This window comes from Pseudophryne corroboree, chromosome 12 (assembly GCF_028390025.1).
Source record: "Pseudophryne corroboree isolate aPseCor3 chromosome 12, aPseCor3.hap2, whole genome shotgun sequence".
Taxonomy (NCBI): Eukaryota; Metazoa; Chordata; class Amphibia; order Anura; family Myobatrachidae; genus Pseudophryne; species Pseudophryne corroboree.
Window position 1 is genome coordinate 5254784 of NC_086455.1, and position 21611 is coordinate 5276394.

The following is a 21611-nucleotide window of genomic DNA, read 5'->3' on the forward strand; positions in this document are numbered from 1 at the left end:
AAGGGCTTCTCATAATCTGGCATACCTAATGCAGGTGCCTGTGATAGGCACTGTTTAAGTCTCTCAAATGCCAGTTCGGACTCATCTGTGTGCGAGATCCGTTCTGGTTTGTTCGAAGAGACCATTTCTTGCAAAGGTAAAGCCAGTATAGAAAACCCTGGGATCCAGTTTCGGCAGTACCCACACATTCCAAGGAAAGTGCGGATCTGTTGCTGAGTTTGTGGCAGAGTCATGTCGCGAATCACCTGTATTCTATCAGCGGTGAGGTGTCTAAGTCCTTGGGTCAAGCAATGTCCCAAATATTTTACCCTGGTCTGGCACAACTGCAACCTATCCTTTGAAACCTTGTGTCCCGTTTGGGAAAGATGAAACAGAAGTTGTTTCGTGTCTTTCAAGGATGATTCGAGTAAGTCAGAACACAACAATAAGTCATCAACATACTGTATTAGCACTGATCCACTCTCAGGTTGAAAGGATTGTAAACAGTCATGCAAGGCCTGAGAGAAAATACTTGGGCTGTCAACGAAACCTTGGGGAAGACGAGTCCAGGTGTACTGTACTCCCCTGTATGTAAAAGCAAAAAGGTATTGGCTGTCAGGGTGAAGAGGGACAGAAAAGAAAGCAGAACAGAGGTCAATGACAGTGAAAAATTTTGGCGTAGAGGGAATTTGCATGAGGATGACTGCTGGATTGGGCACTACGGGGAATTGGCTCTCAACTATCTTGTTTATCCCCCTTAGATCCTGCACTAGCATATAACCCCTCCCCCCACTCTTTTTCACAGGGAAGATGGGACTATTGGCGGTGCTGGACGCCCTGACTAGGATGCCCTGCTGTAGCAGCCGCTCTATGACAGGGTACACTCCTAATTCTACCTCTGGCTTCAGAGGATACTGAGGGATTTTTGGAGCTATCCTACCATCTTTTACTTGTACTACTACTGGAGCTACATTCGCCATCAATCCAGTGTCTTGTCCATCTTTGGTCCAAAGGGAACCCGGTATTTGTGAGATCATTTCCTCTACCTTTGATGGACACTTGTCTATAACAACAGAATGCGACATTAGCCTTTGAGGGGTGTCCAATATATCTTGTACTTCTTGAACGTGGTTCTCAGGTATATCCAAGAAGACACCTTCAGGAGTACAATATATGACACACCGCATTTTACACAATAAATCTCTGTCGAGTAGATTAGTCGGAGCCGATGCAGCCAACAGAAAAGAATATTTGGTTTGCAAGGGCCCTATCGTAATCTCTGCCGGTCTACTCAAAGGGTATTGTTGCACAGTTCCTGTTACTCCCATTGCCAAAATTGTTTTACCCGTGGTTTTTATACCTACCGTTGAATTTAACACTGACCTGGCCGCCCCTGTATCTACGAGAAAAGGTAATGATCTACCAGCTACATCAACCGTTACCTCAGGTTCACTACCAAGGCTAGCAATCAACTTCACTGGCTGGAGACTACAGGTGTGGCCCAACCCCTATTGTGTGTTGAGACCCTCCCGCAGCGCATTGGCAGCTACAATATGTGAGGGGGTAGCTGAGAATTTTCGGAGGCCTGCCAGTCTCTCCTTGGTGGGTACCTCCTTGTTTCCCCTGCATGTGGCTCGTAATTTCTCCTAAGTGGTCCCTGATCCCAATTATGTGCATTCTAGTGTGGTTCATATCTTGGTCTTACATTCCCTCGAGTAATGTCCTACCTGGTGACAAGCATAGCATGTTACTATACGTGACTTACCATCAGGGGTCTGGCGTTTCGGCTGATATGGCTTTTTGGTAAGTGCGTCTATACTCACTGTCATCAGCTTTTCCCCCTGAGACTCCCTGTGCTTACTGATGTTCCTGTCGTGCTCGATAACGGACTCTCTCAATGCAGCCACCGAGATACCTCTCCAGTTTGGTAGAGAGGTCTGTACCCTTGCTCTTAATGCCTCTTTTAACCCGTCCATTAATACAGTAACAGCTACCTCCCTGTGATGCGCATTATCTTTTATGTCCTCGATCCCAGTGTATCTAGACATTTCCTGCAGTGCTCGATGGAAATATTCGGATGCCATTTCACCTTCCTTTTGTCTTATGGAAAATATTTTATTCCATTTGACAACAGTAGGGAAATATACTCCTAACTGCAGATTGATTTGCCGTACATTCTCCTGATTGTATTCATCAGTGAGAGGTACTTCTGCGTCTAACTTACAATCTGTTATGAATTCTGTGGGGTCAATATTTGAGGGTAAACATACCCGTAGCACTGTTCGACAATCTTTGTTTGTGGGTTCGTTGGCGTTACCTAACTCTTTAATGAACCTCTGGCATGCGACTAGATCTTTTCTGGGATCGGGAAATTCTGACATAATTGACCTTAACTCTGCTCGGGACCAGGGACAGTGCATGGCAATGTTCCTGATGGGAGTGACTCCCTGAGCGTCAGTCTTCCCATTGGGGACTGCAATCACCCTGACAGGATTTAATTCAATTACATCATTCTGGTTTGATTCTACAATGTGGGGAGCTATTGTCTCTGCATAATGTATGATACCGTACTTACCTGTGGACACGACCTCACTTATCCCTCCGCTAGGGGGCCTGACTACTGCTCTTGTTGGTTGGGCCGTGCCCACCTGAGTGTCCTGTATGGTGGCTGCTAGAGAGAGTGCCGATATCGTGCTGGGCTCATCTTCCTGCTCGCAGTCCTGGGGAAAATTTAAAATGGGATACAACTGGCAAGGGTTAGCGTTAGTAGATTTATCAATTACTCTCCTATCCTGTACCAATGTACCATTGTCTGTAGCCACTTTCTCCCCCACAATATATGGTGGTGGTGGTGCGGTCGCCATTGTTTTCCCGCTAGGTTTGGAACCTGCTGCGCGAGCTAATTCCCTTTGCACATCCCCCTCCTGTTGCCATAAATTTAAACAATCTGTATATCTAATCCTTTGTTTCTTGGATTTTATCAGACATATCCTTATCCTTAAGTTCTGTAATACCTCTGGTTCAAAGCTGCCCACCCTAGGGAATGGCACCCTCTCTTTGTCAGTCATACGTACCCATTCAGACAAAAAGTCTTCCGTGTGTGATCCATATTTACCACACATAACAAACCTCGCTGACCCCTTGGGCCGCGGCTCTTCAACCTGAACCCTGGCTACAAAACGTCCACCGCTTGTGCAATTGGATCCCATCGCGGACTTTTTCCTTTTTACGCAATCCCCAATGCACAATACGAATAGACGGTGAAAGTTCTTAGAGCGCTTTCACCCACTCCTTCTCCGCTGAGTACCACGACTCACTCCAATAGTGACCACCGCGAACCCAGTGAGACCCCTATTTGGTTTCTATTCACTGGAAGTGTTTAAGAGTGACTTACATATTCCAGTGAATATACACCGCAGGAGATTTTCCTGAGAGAAACCAGCGAAAACACCCTATACACTTATACACAAATCACGCTTGCGTATGCTCTATACAGCACTAATGATACCACGATTAAACGCAAAAGTTCGTAAAGGGGTATCAAGTTGCGCAGTATATATCGCACCCACAAACGCGCGGTCCAATTGCACAGCGTATAGGTACTTGTTACCTATCTGCCGTACAACCACGGGTCAATGTACAAACTGTGACCCTCAGCCCGAAGCGTAATACAAAAACGTTTTTACTTCAATACTTCGCAATACTATGCACTATCACGCTCCTTTGCAAATCACTTCACGATTTGCGTATTAAACCTTATACTAACGTGAGTCAGCCGACTCACGCCACCAAGCCTCCACTTGCTTGATGTACCACACGACGGGATCCCGAATTCCCTGGGTTCAAATATCCACTCACTCCTACGTCCACTCACTCAAATATACTTTGTTTCTCTGTACAGAAAATTTGGATTCATTCAGGTTGGCAGCTTTACCCCAGAGGCAATTTAAAAAATGTTTTTATACTAAATTTTTATTTTATTTTTATTTTTATTAATTTGCTTTAGAAACCGGGCAGTTTTGTGCTATTGTAGCGTGGCTACTGTCCCACCTTTAAACTAAACGAAGTATTGTGTAATTTGTACTTAGTGCCCGTACTCTTACGCACTTTGCGTAAACACGCGACCGTGCGTGTCTCTTACGCTGCGTGCGCAGTCCTGTACTTTGTCCGAGACACGTGTACAAAACCGTACGTCCGCTATAAAACAAATCCCACAACTTCTATAAATGTAAGCAATACTAACTACAATCGCTCACTTAACACAACACAGTTTCTTTCTGTATAAACCTTTACAACCAGGCCAGACTGCGTTTGTGCTTTACACTTACTTCCTTAAACATTTATTTTAGTTTTAACTATATAGCAACAAAATGTAACCGGTTTCACACAGATCTAAATGAATCTAACAATTTGAGCCTTATGGCAACAATGTGAGAGGGTATACAAAGGGTATGGGTGCCTTTTGTTGTGTACGCTTTTGGCGGCAAAAAAAAAATCACAGATTTTTAAATAGCTTTTTTCCTGTTTACGGGTTCTACCAGCATCTCTGCAAACCATACAGAGCAGACGTCATCTAATCAGCACACAAGTAGGGTTTTTTGTGTATCCACCGACCAAGAAAAGGTTACGTAGGATACTTTCTGTCCACCCTTTTGCTGATAGATTAAGTCTGCTGTAACCTGTTAGGCTGTGAGTATGTGGAAAACCGGACGGAGCCCCCAATTGAGAATGCTTATTTATATACAGGAATGAAAAGCTATACCTTAAACACACTTTAAATACACTTTACCGTGGAGCCGCTGCGGCCGCTATACTTAAAACACACTCTACGTACTCTTTACGCTGTCAGCGTAAAGAGTCCCGTACTGTGTACGGACTTTGCGCACAAACACCGCGCTGACGGTACAAACTACACACAGCGCGTACACACCCCGAGATACACCGCAAACCCTTAACAGCTATGCAATGCGATAATAATACACTTTAAACCTTAGCAGGGAAAGGAAGACACGACACCAGATTGTAATTAAACTGCTGGGTTCCGACACCACAGCATATTATTACTGAAAGGGGGTTACAATATATACAATACAATAAAATACAACAGAATAATGGCTACAGTCAATGATACATACTTGTTTGGATTTCGCCGCGCTACCCAGTCTGGTCCTCAGTCATCTAGGTAGATAACTTTAAGAGTCTTGTGTGACCAGGCCTGCAGCAGGCATCTTTTATACAATCTTCCAAAATTTAACACAATGGACACTGTAATCTCTTTGTCCATTGGACACAGGGATGGTCATTTACAGTACAGGAGAGGTCATAGGTCGGTTTGAATAGGTGGGCGATGTCTGTTCAAGATGCACTTGTGGGTGGTCTCCTCTGGCTTACCGCCGCATACATAATGTACAGTAAATACAGTTTATTTCTCTATTCTGCTCCTGCACATAACTATTCGCAGGAACATGCGATCTTATTCGAACTAACACCGGAATATTACCCTTAAAATACCCTACAGCTGGATACCAAACACCACCTTATAACCTTGTTCTGTCCCCTCCTATCCTGTAAAGGTGAATCCCTTTGTTCTGTTACCATTTAAACTGCTTTAACTTACTGATGTGGTGCAAGGAGACTATGTGTACATTGTGCACTATTTGGATTAAATATGTAATGTGTTTTGATAGCTTTCCATGCATTCACAAACTCTACCGTAAATACTCATACCACGCGCTAATGTGCAGGACCGCGGGAGCGACCATACGCAAATTGCGGATATGTGCACGCACAGCAGAATAAGTACGCGCACGGAGGCCATCTGTGTGTAGTTTGTACGTAATGTGTGTACTGCAATATTTTTCGACTTTGACAGTATATAATGGAATGTACTTTTCTTTGTTCATTTAAATTGTTCTTTTTGTTGTTGTTATTTTCTCTTCCATCCAACTGTACATAGCACTAAGTAACTCCAATGCGTCTGCGCTTAACTTTGTCTTCATAAGATCGCCCCATTGCGGGCCACTTACGCGAAGAATAGATGCAATTCATAACTGTGTGACTCTGCATTGCCCGTACTTGTGTGCGCTCATACTCTATAACGGGCGTGCATTCAGGTTAGCGCTGGGCCGGTTATCACTAGGTCACTGGTGAAATATCACGGACAGGACCATGCACACAAAGAGCCTAATTCAGACCCGATCGCTGCAACGATCGCCTCTGCCTGATTGACAGGCAGAGGTGGTCGCAGGGTGAGAGGGGGGTGTGCCAACGGCGTTAGAACACCGTTGGTGGGGCGCGTTCCAGACAACGCTGGCATGTCCGGACCATTGCAGCCGCTGCGACCTGGAATGCGGCAGGTAGCCGCCTGCCAGCGCACCCATGCAGGGAGTGCAGGGCCTAACATGCGTTGCGGACTAGCCCTGTGCTGGGCGTCCCCCGCATGTCAGCGAAACTGATTGTAGATGTGTAAATTTAGCACACGGACGATTAGCTCTGGAGCACCCGCAAAGTCTGTTGTGTAGGACATGACAGGCATCAGATAAGTGTCTTGTTCTTACAGCCAAGCATGCTGACTCTCCCATGGGATAACCAGCGCCGTAATCCAAGGATGAAGGGATCAGGACTGAGGTTCTCTTAAAAAACCAGTCCGGTGAGGTTTTCAACAAACTGGTTCTGTTGCCAACTCCCAGTAGCAAAGAATCTTTATGGAGAAACCCAGCCATGAGGTAAAGTATATATAAATATTCATGACAAAACCAAGGTAGTAAATTTGTAATTGGTGCAGATGTTTATTGGTTGACGTCTCTCTTGCTCCGACATGGAGACCTAAAAACAATGTAGGGACTATAGGTGCTAATTCACCAAGCACGGTAGAGCAGCAGTGGTATTTACTATCCAACTTACCGCGAGTTGCAGCAGTGGGTGGTACAATTCCGAATACCAGGGGTTCCTGCGAGCCCCTAACACTGCTGCATAGGTATCAGGGAAGTTTTGCAGATCTGACCAGCGCACATGCGTGACTGGATGTGACTGCACATGTGTACAGAGATACCCAACAGGGGCGGAGGGATCTGAAAGGAGGCTTCATGAATTTAGGTCTCCATACTATTATATAGGGACTGAACTCTAAGCAAGAGATATTCATGATAGAATGTTTGACACATCTAAAATTAAATTAAATGCAGATAGGATAAGAGATCCGAGCTGTGGAAAAAGAACCAAAAAATTAGAAAGAGGCCGGTACCTATGTTATAGCAGGGCCTGTACCTATGTTATAGCAGGGCCTGTACCTATGTTATAGCAGGACCTGTACCTATGTTATAGCAGGACCTGTACCTATGTTATAGCAGGACCTGTACCTATGTTATAGCAGGGCCTGTACCTACGTTATAGCAGGACCTGTACCTACGTTATAGCAGGGCCTGTACCTATGTTATAGCAGGGCCTGTACCTATGTTATAGCAGGGCCTGTACCTATGTTATAGCAGGGCCTGTACCTATGTTATAGCAGGACCTGTACCTATGTTATAGCAGGGCCTGTACCTATGTTATAGCAGGACCTGTACCTATGTTATAGCAGGGCCTGTACCTATGTTATAGCAGGGCCTGTACCTATGTTATAGCAGGGCCTGTACCTATGTTATAGCAGGGCCAGTACCTATGTTATAGCAGGGCCTGTACCTATGTTATAGCAGGGTCTGTACCTATGTTATAGCAGGGCCTGTACCTATGTTATAGCAGGGCCAGTACCTACGTTATAGCAGGGCCAGTACCTATGTTATAGCAGGGCCTGTACCTATGTTATAGCAGGGCCTGTACCTATGTTATAGCAGGGCCTGTACCTATGTTATAGCAGGGTCTGTACCTATGTTATAGCAGGGCCTGTACCTATGTTATAGCAGGGCCTGTACCTATGTTATAGCAGGGTCTGTACCTATGTTATAGCAGGGCCAGTACCTATGTTATAGCAGGACCAGTACCTATATTATAGCAGGGCCAGTACCTATGTTATAGCAGGGCCTGTACCTATGTTATAGCAGGGCCTGTACCTATGTTATAGCAGGGCCAGTACCTATGTTATAGCAGGACCAGTACCTATGTTATAGCAGGGCCAGTACCTATGTTATAGCAGGGCCAGTACCTATGTTATAGCAGTGCATGTACCTATGTTATAGCAGGGCCTGTACCTATGTTATAGCAGGGCCTGTACCTATGTTATAGCAGGGCCTGTACCTATGTTATAGCAGGGCCAGTACCTATGTTATAGCAGGGCCTGTACCTATGTTATAGCAGGGCCAGTACCTATGTTATAGCAGGGCCTGTACCTCTGGTATAGCAGGGCCTGTACCTATGTTATAGCAGGGTCTGTACCTATGTTATAGCAGGGCCTGTACCTATGTTATAGCAGGGCCAGTACCTATGTTATAGCAGGGCCTGTACCTATGTTATAGCAGGGCCTGTACCTATGTTATAGCAGGGCCAGTACCTATGTTATAGCAGGGCCTGTACCTATGTTATAGCAGGGCCTGTACCTATGTTATAGCAGGGCCAGTACCTATGTTATAGCAGGGTCTGTACCTATGTTATAGCAGGGTCTGTACCTATGTTATAGCAGGGCCTGTACCTATGTTATAGCAGGGCCAGTACCTATGTTATAGCAGGACCTGTACCTATGTTATAGTAGGGTCTGTACCTATGTTATAGCAGGGCCAGTACCTATGTTATAGCAGGGCCTGTACCTATGTTATAGCAGGGCCAGTACCTATGTTATAGCAGGGCCAGTACCTATGTTATAGCAAGGTCTGTACCTATGTTATAGCAGGGCCAGTACCTATGTTATAGCAGGGCCTGTACCTATGTTATAGCAGGGCCTGTACCTATGTTATAGCAGGGCCTGTACCTATGTTATAGCAGGGCCTGTACCTATGTTATAGCAGGGCCAGTACCTATGTTATAGCAAGGTCTGTACCTATGTTATAGCAGGGCCAGTACCTATGTTATAGCAGGGCCTGTACCTATGTTATAGCAGGGCCTGTACCTATGTTATAGCAGGGCCAGTACCTATGTTATAGCAGGGCCAGTACCTATGTTATAGCAGGGCCTGTACCTATGTTATAGCAGGGCCAGTACCTATGTTATAGCAGGGTCTGTACCTATGTTATAGCAGGGTCTGTACCTATGTTATAGCAGGGCCTGTACCTATGTTATAGCAGGGCCAGCACCTATGTTATAGCAGGGTCTGTACTTATGTTATAGCAGGGCCAGTACCTATGTTATAGCAGGACCTGTACCTATGTTATAGTAGGGTCTGTACCTATGTTATAGCAGGGTCTGTACCTATGTTATAGCAGGGTCTGTACCTATGTTATAGCAGGGCCTGTACCTATGTTATAGCAGGGCCAGTACCTATGTTATAGCAAGGTCTGTACCTATGTTATAGCAGGGCCAGTACCTATGTTATAGCAGGGCCTGTACCTATGTTATAGCAGGGCCTGTACCTATGTTATAGCAGGGCCTGTACCTATGTTATAGCAGGGCCAGTACCTATGTTATAGCAGGGCCTGTACCTATGTTATAGCAGGGTCTGTACCTATGTTATAGCAGGGCCAGTACCTATGTTATAGCAGGGCCAGTACCTATGTTATAGCAGGGCCAGTACCTATGTTATAGCAGGGCCTGTACCTATGTTATAGCAGGGCCTGTACCTATGTTATAGCAGGGTCTGTACCTATGTTATAGCAGGGCCAGTACCTATGTTATAGCAGGGCCAGTACCTATGTTATAGCAGGGACAGTACCTATGTTATAGCAGGGCCTGTACCTATGTTATAGCAGGGCCTGTACCTATGTTATAGCAGGGCCAGTACCTATGTTATAGCAGGGCCAGTACCTATGTTATAGCAGGGCCTGTACCTATGTTATAGCAGGGCCAGTACCTATGTTATAGCAGGGCCTGTACCTATGTTATAGCAGGACCAGTACCTATGTTATAGCAGGGCCACTACCTATGTTATAGCAGGGCCTGTACCTATGTTATAGCAGGGCCTGTACCTATGTTATAGCAGGGTCTGTACCTATGTTATAGCAGAGCCTGTACCTATGTTATAGCAGGGCCTGTACCTATGTTATAGCAGGGCCTGTACCTATGGTATAGCAGGGCCTGTACCTATGTTATAGCAGGACCAGTACCTATGTTATAGCAGGGCCAGTACCTATGTTATAGCAGGGCCAGTACCTATGTTATAGCAGGGCCAGTACCTCTGGTATAGCAGGGCCAGTACCTCTGGTATAGCAGGGCCAGTACCTCTGGTATAGCAGGGCCAGTACCTCTGGTATAGCAGGGCCAGTACCTCTGGTATAGCAGGGCCAGTACCTCTGGTATAGAAGGGCCAGTACCTCTGGTATAGCAGGGCCAGTACCTCTGGTATAGCAGGGCCAGTACCTCTGGTATAGCAGGGCCAGTACCTCTGGTATAGCAGGACCAGTACCTCTGGTATAGCAGGGCCAGTACCTCTGGTATAGCAGGGCCAGTACCTCTGGTATAGCAGGGCCAGTACCTCTGGTATAGCAGGGCCAGTACCTCTGGTATAGCAGGGCCAGTACCTCTGGTATAGTAGGGCCAGTACCTCTGGTATAGCAGGGCAGATGCATTCCTTCCAACTTACGGTTTATTGGAATCGGGACTCCTCCGCCCGCCTGGAAAAGGGAAGTGGTTTCGCAGGACTGCGCCTCCCGTTTTCCTCACTGAGGGGGTATGCCCAGCGCTCTATGAGTTGCTGGCATGCCCCCTGTCCCTCTGTCTCCAGTGAATAGACGATGCGCTCTAAACACCGCAGCATCTATTGGCAGGGGTTCTCCAACTGCCAGCCCCCCTTCACCGTGGGACAGTCCCAAAAATACGTGACTGTCCCACAAAAATCGGTCCAGTTGGGAGGTATGCAGACGGAGTGCTCAGAGTCTGGACACCTGATACATGTATATTTCATACTAGGAGGACAATACATATATATACAATGTCAGTGAAAATGGCATTAGCAATTCAGAGCAGTTGTGTTAATTGTAAACTGGCCGCATTACCATGTGTTAGGCGTGGTGTGGCCCGATGGCATCACACATTGAGTAATTATTGCTAATTATATAATATGACATTATACAGATGATTTTTGCTCTGATCACACCCAATCTGTGCAATCAGAAGTAGGTCTCAGCCTGTAACATAATTAATAGAGCCCCTCCCCCTTCCTTTATGTCTCCTCCCACTGCCATGCATTGGATGCAATATACTTAGCCTGAGATGGAAGCATAGTATCACAGTATTCATGTAGACACGACCTGACGCTGTGGAGGTTCTGCTGAGTCTGGCTTCCCATTCAGCACTGGGATCTTCCAGCCAGGAGATAATACTGGGGCTGATAGAGGAGGACATTATAGCACCGCCACTGTGTGTTCCTACTCAGCAGCTGTATGTAATTATGCAAACGTCGCAGGAGGTGTTTTAAGTAAATAAGATGCTGGCTTCTGTGATCAGCCGCTGCGTCCGGAGACACAGCATCAATAAACAGTGGACATCTGACTCTCCCTCAGGTTACTCCCAATGTCTGGTGAAATCACACTGATGGAGCCAGGGAAGCTGCAGTCGAGGACACAGCCACTGGCTTCAGCACACCCAGTGTGGCAATGTGGCACCCACACACCACCCCTCTCCCCCCACAGAATGCTGCCCGTCACTGCCACATAGGACCAGCAGCACGCCAGTCCTGCTGCGGCTTTTGAGGCACTACGAGCGGCATCGCAGTTTTTGTGCATGTGCAGATTCAGAGAAATTGATGTTTACCGTCTACCTCAGCCCCAGTGTCCGTGCATGAGAACTCAATGGGTGTGATACCGTCATGCCCTCAGCACATCATCAGGCTCAGCTGCTCAGTGAAAGGAGGCCCCGTGATTTTTGGATTAAATCTACATTGTTTAAGGCTGAAATTCTTAGTTCTTGTCCATCATGTTCTACGGAAATTCAAGTTAGCCACAATTTGAGGGAAAGGGGTGTGGCCTCTTTAAAGGCGCGTGGCTTCACGGTAATGCCGCAATCATGAGCCACTCCCATTTTCCGTCACTATGGGGGCTTGGCCAGCGATCTGTGAGCTGCTGGTCATGCCCCAGTCCCTCTTGTCTCCGTGAGCAGACGCTTATAAGCAGAGCAGCGAGTGACAAGAGCCTCCCAACAGCCCCCACCACGGGACACTGCGGCCCACGGGTGGGACAGCCCCATAAAATGGGACTGTCTCACGAAAATGGGACAGTTGGGAGGTATGACCCTATGTACTAATCCCTGGAGAGAGATAACATACCAACCAATCAGCTCCTAACTGCCATGTTACAGGCTGTGTTTGAAAAATGACAGGAGCTGGTTGGTCGGTACTTTATCTCTCTCCAATGATTAGCACATAGACCCCATAGTACTGCCATGCAGCAGCTGGGCAATGTAGGGGACAGTATGGGGTGAATGTGGGTCCTCTAATATCCAGGAGCTTCCGTTCTTGGGAGCCTTGTTCTTCAGGGGAAGTCTCCTGGTCTCAGTGTACCAGGACTGTCTGGCTCAGTCTTCTGGTTTACGCGTCAGGGTGTACAGGACCTGACAATAGAATTTAAGGTGGGCCAGGACATGGATTGCTGTAGGAAGAACAGGGTAAGAAGTGATGGGTGAGTACACAGTAGAGCGATGTCGTCACGGTATGCCGTTTTGTAACTACATCGCTCACTGCGTATGGGGGATTGCGCGCTCCCGCGGGTGCTAGTGATGGATGCTTGGTTGGATGTGTAGCATGTCCAGCCAAGCGTTGTCGCTAGCGTGCTGTATGCTAATGAAGGTTGGAACATACTTGTTCCGTCCTTCATTAGCATTGCCCCAGTGAGTACACACAATCTGGGCTGACGGAGATTTGTTCCAATGTCAGAACGGATCCCCGTCACTTTAGTGTGTACCCGGCTTAAGGCAACTGGCAACGATATTCATGCTGGAGATGTATCAAAGCCTCCTAAACAAGGCAAGTGTAGAGGTTGCCCATTGCAACCAATCAGATTCTATCTATTATTTTATACAATGTACTAAACAATAGCTATCAGCTGATTGGTTGCTAGGGGCAACCCCTATATCACATGACAGGGGGTCCACTGCATAAGCATGTATTGTGTTTCAGTATAATAATTATGTTCAGACCTGTTGTTTCCAAGTTGGGAGTCGGAGCCACATTCTTAAACAGCAACTGAGGGCGACAGCTGGGAAGGAATGTATGAGATTAATATGTAAATTGGGATATGGGAATGAAGTTGTTGGCTGACGTGACCCAGAAAAGACTGAGTTACAGTAGGGTTTGGCCCATCAGGGAGTAACTTAACGGATAAAATACAATACAACCAACCAGCAAACGTGGTTACATATATTACTACGTATTACAATGTACTTCTTATACCAATTATCAGCTGTGGGCAGCTGCTATACCAGTTTTGTTTTTAGAGTTTGGGTTTATTACTCATGTGGGTATCAATATGTAATAAAATGTTACTGTATTGTATATGTGGGAATGTTACTTTATATGTGGAAATGTTACTGTATTGTACATGTGGGAATGTTACTGTATATGTGGGAATGTTACTGTATTCTACATGTGGAAATGTTACTATATTGTATATGGTGAAATGCTACTGTATTCTACATGTGGAAATGTTACTATATTGTATATGTAGAAATGTTACTGTATTGTATATGTGGGAATGTTACTGTATATGTGGAAATGTTACTGTATTGTATATGTGGGAATGTTACTGTATTGTATATGTGGGAATGTTACTGTATAATGTATATGTGGAAATGTTACTGTATTGTATATGTGGGAATGTTACTGTAAAATGTATATGGAAATTTTAACGTATTGTATATGTGGGAATGTTACTGTATTGTATATGTGGAAATGTTACTGTATTGTATATGTGGAAATGTTACTGTATAATGTATATGGAAATTTTAATGTATTGTATATGTGGAAATTTTACTGTATACTGTGTGTGGAAATGTTACTGTATTGTATATGTGGAAATGTTACTGTATATGTGGAAATTTGACTGTATTGTATATGTGGACATGTCACTGTATAATGTATATGGCAGTGGTTACCAAACTTTTTTGAATCACGGCGTCCTAGAATATCAGAATTTTTTTCACCCCTAGGCCAAAAATTTCTTATTGAGAAATTTAGAAAGAAATATTACATTAAGTAGATTGCATTTATATGTCATCCTAATAGGCCCTACACACTGGGCGACATCACTCAAAGATATGAACGATCTCGTTCATTAATGAACGAGATACCGTTCATATCTTTGAGTGTGGAGGCACCAGTGATGAACGATGCGCGGCCCCGCGCTCATTCATCGCTGGTGCCCCGTCGGCTAGCATGCAGGCCAATATGGATGATCTTGTCCATATTTGCCTGCACTGCTACGGAGCCATGTGACGGGGGGAGTGAAGAAACTTCACTCCCCCGTCACTGCCCCCCCGCCGCCAGGTCGCCCGTATTCGCCGTCGGGCAGCTTGGCGGCGGATCGGCCAATGCGTAGGGCCCATTAGGGTCAGTTGTGTGGTGAGGGACAAGATTTGCTTCTGTTTGGCCACATATTTTATGACTGGCAGCCACCAGCACTGGTTTTACCTATTATATTGACCATGAATAATTTGAATTGGTCCTGGACCACCAACCCAGGGCACCCCTGCAAGTGTCCCGAGGCACCCCAGGGAGCCACGGCACACAGCTCGGGAACCTCTGGTATATGGTAATGTTTATATGAATATATTATTGTGCATATATACTGGTTATCACTGTTTATATGGCATTTCTGAGATACTGTGAAAACATATATATATATATATATATATATATACTGTATGTATATATATATATATATATATATATATATATAAATTATAATTTTTATTTTATTTTTTATTGTTTTCAGCAAATTCTTTTTGGCAATGAATGGGTTAATTAACACTTTCTCCCCAAAACACCAGAATGAATGTAAGAAAGATGGATGAGGGGGAAAGGGGGGGGGTGGGGGGCACACAACTTTTAGGAGACAGATGGTCACATCCTCACCTCAGTAATGTCAGTGGGAATTTCCCACTGTTCTGTGTGTGGGTTGGCGGGACAGGACAGCGCAGGATGGGCAGGCATGAGGGAGCGCAGTGTGACGTCAGCACGTCACACCGCGGCCAGGAACACAGCACAGGGCGGCCAGGAGCGCAGCACAAGGCGGGCAGGAGGGAGCGCGGTGTGACATCAGCACGTCACATCAGGAGCCGGCCGGTGCTGGACGGGGCTGTGTCTCGGCAGCGCGACCGTCCATTACCTCCAGGAATTTAATTTTTACCCCATTTGGGGTAATTTACCCCTGTTCCCTGACCACTGCCCTATGGAGATATTGACACATATACATACTGTATATATTATATATCTATATAATATATCTATACTGTATATACACATAATATACTAGGTGATTCATCGCACCCTACGGGCGCTCTTCACACCACTGCAAGGGGCTACATGAGTGGTTACATATTGCACGGACAAAGCGTGTGGGATGGTTAAGGGGACGTAACCCCTTGCGACAGCATGAACCTTGCACGCAAGGCACGATGAGCTAGTAGGTGTTGTGGTTGGGGGAGTGGTGGGTGCGTGGGAGATGCAGAGGGGCGATTGCAGGGTTGCCATGCAGAGGGGCGATTGCAGGGTTGCCACGGGTGGGGGAGGGTGTCCGTAGTCACCGCGGGTGGGGTAGGGGCGGGTGCGGGGGTGCTGTGGGTGGGGGAGTGGTGCTTGCAGAGGGGGCGCAGATGAGGGAGGGGGTCAAGAGGTGCTGCAGGTGAGGGAGGGGTGGGTGCAGAGGGGGCACGGATGGGGGAGGGGTTCCAGAGGTGTTGCGGGTGGGGGAGGGGATATGTAGATGCTGTTAGAGGGGGAGGGGCGGGGGCCGTGGATGAAGGAGGGGGTCTGGAGGTGCCGTCCGTGAGGGAGGGGCGTGTGCAAGGGGGATGCATTTGGGGGAGGGGTTGCAGAGGTGTTGCGGGTGGGGGAGTGGTTGTGGGGTGCCACGGATGGGGTCTGTAGATGATGTGGGTGTTGGAGGGGTGGCTGCGGGTGGGTGGCGAAATGGGGGAGGGGGGCAGGAGGTGCTGTGGGTTGGGGAGTGCGGGTGGTAGAGGGGTGGGTGCAGACGGGGTGCTGCGGATAGGGGAGGTGGTCGGGATGTGTTGCAGATGGAGAAAGGTGCAAAACTGGGAGCCAGGGATGGGGAATGGGTTCCAGAGGTGCTGCGGGTGATGGAGGGGTGGGGGTGCCGCGGGTGGGAGAGAGGCAGATGCTGGGCTATTGCGGATGGGGGAGGGGTTATGGAGGCGCTGCAGGGGGGAAAGGGGTGGGTGCGGGGGTGCTGCGAGTGGGGTAGGGGGTTGGGAGGCGCAGCGGGTGGGGGAGGAGCGGGGTTGAAGCGGCTGGAGGAGTGGCAGGTGCGGGGGTGCCACGGATGGGGTTAATAGGTGCTGCGGATGTTGGAGTGGTAGGTGCAGAGGTGCCGCGGTTTGGGTAGGGGTGCGGGGGTGCCGTGGATGGGGGTCTGGTGGAGCTGCGTGTGGGGGAGGGGTGGGTGCTGGGGTGCAGCGGGTGGGGGAGGGGTGCCGTGGGTGGTGGAGGGGTAGGTGCGGGGGTGCTGTGTGTGTGGGAGGGTGCTGCAAGCGGGGTAGCGGGTCGGGAGGCGCGGAGTTGATGTGGGTGGGGGAGTGGCAGGTGCGGGGGTGCCGCGGATGGGGTCCATAGGTTCTGCGGGTGGTGGAGTGATGGGTGTGGGGTGCCGCGGTTTGGGTAGGGATTTGAAGTGCCACGGGTTGGGGAGGGGCGGGTGTGGGGGTGCCGTGGATGGGGTCCGGTGGCGCTGCGGGTGGGGGAGGGGCGGGTGCTGGTGCTCCGGGAGTGGGGGAGGAGCGGGGGCACCATGGGTGGGGGAGGGGCGGTTGCGGGGTACTGCGGGTGGGGAAGGGGCAGGTGTGCTGTGAGTGGGGTAGGCGGTTGTGAGGCGTAGCGGGTGGGGGAGGAGCGGGGTTAATGCGGGTGGGGGAGGGGCAGATGCATGGGTTCGGTGTATGGGGGTGGGGTCCATAGGTGCTGTGGGTGGTGGAGTGGCGGGTGCAAGGGTGCAGCGGTTTGGGTAGGGGGTCTGGAGGCGCCACGGGTGGGGGAGGGGCAGGTGGAGGGTGCATAAGGGAGGAATCCTCAGCATGGGGTGTGGGTGTAAGGGGGCCAGGAAGATTTGTAGCCGGGAGAGGTGTGGCAGGCGTCCCGGCGGTGCTTGGAAGTCCCCGTCCGCATAGCCTGTGTTCCCCTCCCTGCTGCTGCTGGCTGGAGCTGTGTGTGGTGGTACTGGTGGCCATGGCCAATCCCCTATACTGTGTCAGGTGGCATCTTTTACTTGCCTCTGGCGCTGGCACAGGGCATGGTGTCTCTCCCTACAGATGCTGCTGACTCCGCCCAGCTCTGTGACACCGCCCAGCGTTAGAGGCCTAGGCACAGAGTCACAGATCTGGGCTATTATATAGGAGATTATATACATGGCATTATTTGAGTAGGGGACCCAAAAATGTGGGATTTAGAATTTTGGATAAGGGATACTCAACCTGTATTATAATTATTTATACTGCAAAGGCCCATTTTGCCTAAATATTGCCATAAAACCCGGAGCCATAAACATGTCAGGGGCCGTGTCTCTTACACTCTAATGAGTTCCATATAGTAATTGCCGCACCCTCCGCCCTTCCACTCTCCGTCCATGGTATCTATCCCAGACCCAATCACTGATGTTTCACAATTCTATATCTAGGCTTTGGCAATGGGGAGTGTCGTGTGATCTGCAGCATAATATTCCCTACTGTACACATCTTCTATCTGGGTGAGAATCAGTAAGGCAGGACCATTTATTGCCTCAGTTCTCGCTGCTACAGAAAACGAAGGCTACTGTAACTCAGTTCTGCCTGGGTAGGAATAACTTCAAAACCTAAAGCACCAAATTGTTCAGAAGGTCGGCTGTTGATATGTAGCAGCTGACCTCATGGCACGATGAAGGTTACCGCAGCCTGTGGTACTGCCACAATGAAACACCGCTATCTGGCCTCAGTGGGGCGCAGGGGTTTTTACCCGAAACCAGAAACTCCTCAAGACAGGATGTGCACTGCTGTGCAGCCGCATGGAGCATAGTGATTGGATAGCGATCGCCGTCACTGTGTAAACAGTAAAAGCTTGGGAGCCTGGAGTTTCACCGAATGTCATTTCTATATGAGGGCAGTGTACTCACCGGCAACTTATCAATCCGGGGAATCTGTTTCACCCCAGCAAATACCCTAAGCCGGAATTTTCCTCCTTATCACTGTAGCCTTTTACTGCCAGCGAAAGGGTCTTGTTACATGGGCATGTGACCCCAGAGGACATCCGATGAAGCCTCTACAGCATGGGTCTTCAACCTGCGGCCCTCTAGCTGCTGTGGAACTACACATCCCAGCATGCCTTGCCACAGTTTTGCTTTTAAGACATGCTAAAAATGAGGCAGGGCATGCTGGGATGTGTAGTTTCACAGCAGCTGGAGGGCTGCCCCTACAGAATCCTCCTCAAACTCCACACCCTTATGTACAAAGCTCTCTCTAACTCCACTGCTCCCTACATCTCCAACCTCCACTCCCTACATACTCCCCCCCCACCACCACCACCACCACCACTCCAGTCGGCCAACAAGCGTCGCCTCTCCTCGGGATGCCGTCAATTTGCCGGCAGTCAGGATCCCTGCGTTCAGAATCCCGACGCCGAAATCCCAGTAGCTGATAATGCCACCAGCTAGAATCCTAGTGCACCAGGGCGGTTCCCTCTCGTGGGTGTCCACGTCAGTCATAGAGTGGGAATAGATCCTCTCTTGGCGCTCGTCCCACTGTGGAATTTGTGGCAGGCAGGATGCCGCTGTCGGGATCCGCCGGTAATACATACCAAACCCCTCTCCTCTACCCTGGTCACTGCATCCCATGCGCCAATCAAAGATTTTACCCGTGCTGCCCCCCTTCACTGTGACGAGCTCCCTCGCTCTATAGACTCTCCCCGACCTAGCAAAGATTCAAAGGGGCACTGAAAACCCCCCTGATCATCAAAGCGGTTCCGGTATGAATGGTCGACCATGTTAAGGTCGACTGTCATCAGGTTGACCACTATTGGTCGACATTGAAATGGTCGACACATGACAGGTTGACACATGAAACGGTCGACATGGGTTTTTGTACTGTTTTTGGTGTCATTTTTTTCCGTAACATGACCAGGAACCCCAATTAGTGTGCCGCGTCCCCTTGCATGGCTCGCTTCGCTCGTAGGTTACTATTCCCAATCGTAGTCCACATGGCTGGTAAAGTATGAAAAATTAAAAAATCTATTTAAAAAAACAAACAAACCATGTCAACCTTTTCATGTGTCGACCTGTCATGTGTCGACCATGCCAATGTTGACCAATAGTGGTCGACCTAATGACTGTTGACCTTCCGCATAAACGTTGCTTCCTTTCATCTCGGCCGCAGTGTGTATTGAGAATTGTGTTGCTGATTGTTACCTGTGCTCTGTTTTAGGTATTTTGTTACTGTCATGTTAAATTCTGTGTACCCTGTATTGTTCCAATATCTGCCGTATGTACGGCGCTGCCAAACACTTGTGGCGCCCTATAAATAAAGTGTATTAATAATAATGCCTATTTGCAGATGACACAAAGGTATGCAGCAGGGCAGACACACCAGGTGGGGTAAAACAAATGATTGATGATCTAGGTAGACTAGAAAAATGGTGAAGAGTGTGGCAATTACCGTTTACATGTCAATAAATGGGAAATCATGCAGTTGGGTCTCAAACCCCCAAAGGCTAAATACAGTGTCGGACTGTGGCACAAAGGGCCCACAAGGGAAATGCAATGGTAGGGGCCCATTCCTAGAGGTGTGGTCAGCCACCACAGAGACTTGGCTAACCATTAGCGAGAGTAAATACATATATATATATATATATATATAAAAGCACAAAGTCCACGGCACTCCCAAATCCCTAAGGTCAGTATAGTAAAATTATACAGCCGGTGCCCTCCTTTGGTAACAGCTGCGCTGTGTCCAATGATATGTGATGCAAAGACAGGCGGCACTCTCGGCGTTAGAAATAATGACAGACAGGCAAGTCTGATGTGTGTTCGAACGCACATCAGACTTGCCTGTCTGTCATTATTTCCAACGCTGAGAGTGCCGCCTGTCTTTGCATCATATATATATATATATATATATATATATATATAGTAAATATTGCTAGGACGTGCATGATAATGTTCCATATTAATAATAGGAATGCACTGTAGTGAATACACCATAGTCATGTGCAGTATAATGAGACATATGTATAACTTAAGTGCACGGTCTGGAACTTGAGCCCTAGAGGAGGAGGTGGGCCCACCTGGAGGGTTCTTCTGTACCCCTGTGGGCCAGTCCAAGCCTGGCTAAATATACCGTAGCATTAACATGTACAGTTTGGAGTAGAGAAGGGAAAGGGGGATATGATAGAAACATTCACATATATCAAGGGCATTAATATGGTCCAGGAGGGAAACATTCTCCAAATGAAGAGAAGCAATAGGACACGAGGACATGCACTGAGACTGGAGGGGGGGGAGGTTCAGGGGAAATTTGAGGAAAAATTACTTTACAGAAAGGGTAGTGGACAAGTGGAATAGCCTCCCATCAGAGGTGGTAGAGGCTAAGATAGTAGAGCCATTTAAACATGTTTGGGATAGACATAAGGATATCCTTACACAGAACTAAGGATCACATAGGGTTTGAGGTTACCATAAGGTTAAAGAAACAGGGGCAGACTAGATGGCCCAAGTGATTCTCATCTGCCATCAAATTCTATGTTTCTACAGGGTGAAGCAAAAAAAAAATAAAAACCTCCCAAGATTTTAAAGGTTCACAAAATGGCGTGGAAAATGCTATTCAAAATCTAAGAGTGCATGGCATAAAGATTATTTTCTTTGTTGGTTTTGAATATGAAATAGTCGTTTCTTGGCATATAGCAGCCTTCAGCTCATTAATAGTCCTTGGCTGATGTGTGTAGAGCTCAGGTTTTAGAAGGCCCCGTTGGCTAAGTGGAGGCCTTCCATGAAGCTAATGAGGATGGTTTTCAGCCCAGTAATGAAAATTCTGCAGACAAATTAAAGTGAGCTGCGTCAGGAAATGGCAGCGACAATGCAGGGAATGTGTATCACAAATGAAGGCCACATCTGGCCAATATCATATTCAAGACCAACTGAAAATAACCGATTCCAGGCACTTTTAGATTATGGGGGTCATTCCGAGTTGTTAGCTCACTAGCTGTTTTTAGCAGCCGTGCAAACGCTATGCCGCTGCCCTCTGGGAGTGTATTTTAGCTTAGCAGAAGTGCGAACGAAAGGATGGCAGAGCGGCTACAAAAAAATATTGTTCAGTTTCTGAGTAGCTTCAGACCTACTCAGCGCTTGCGATCACTTCAGACCATC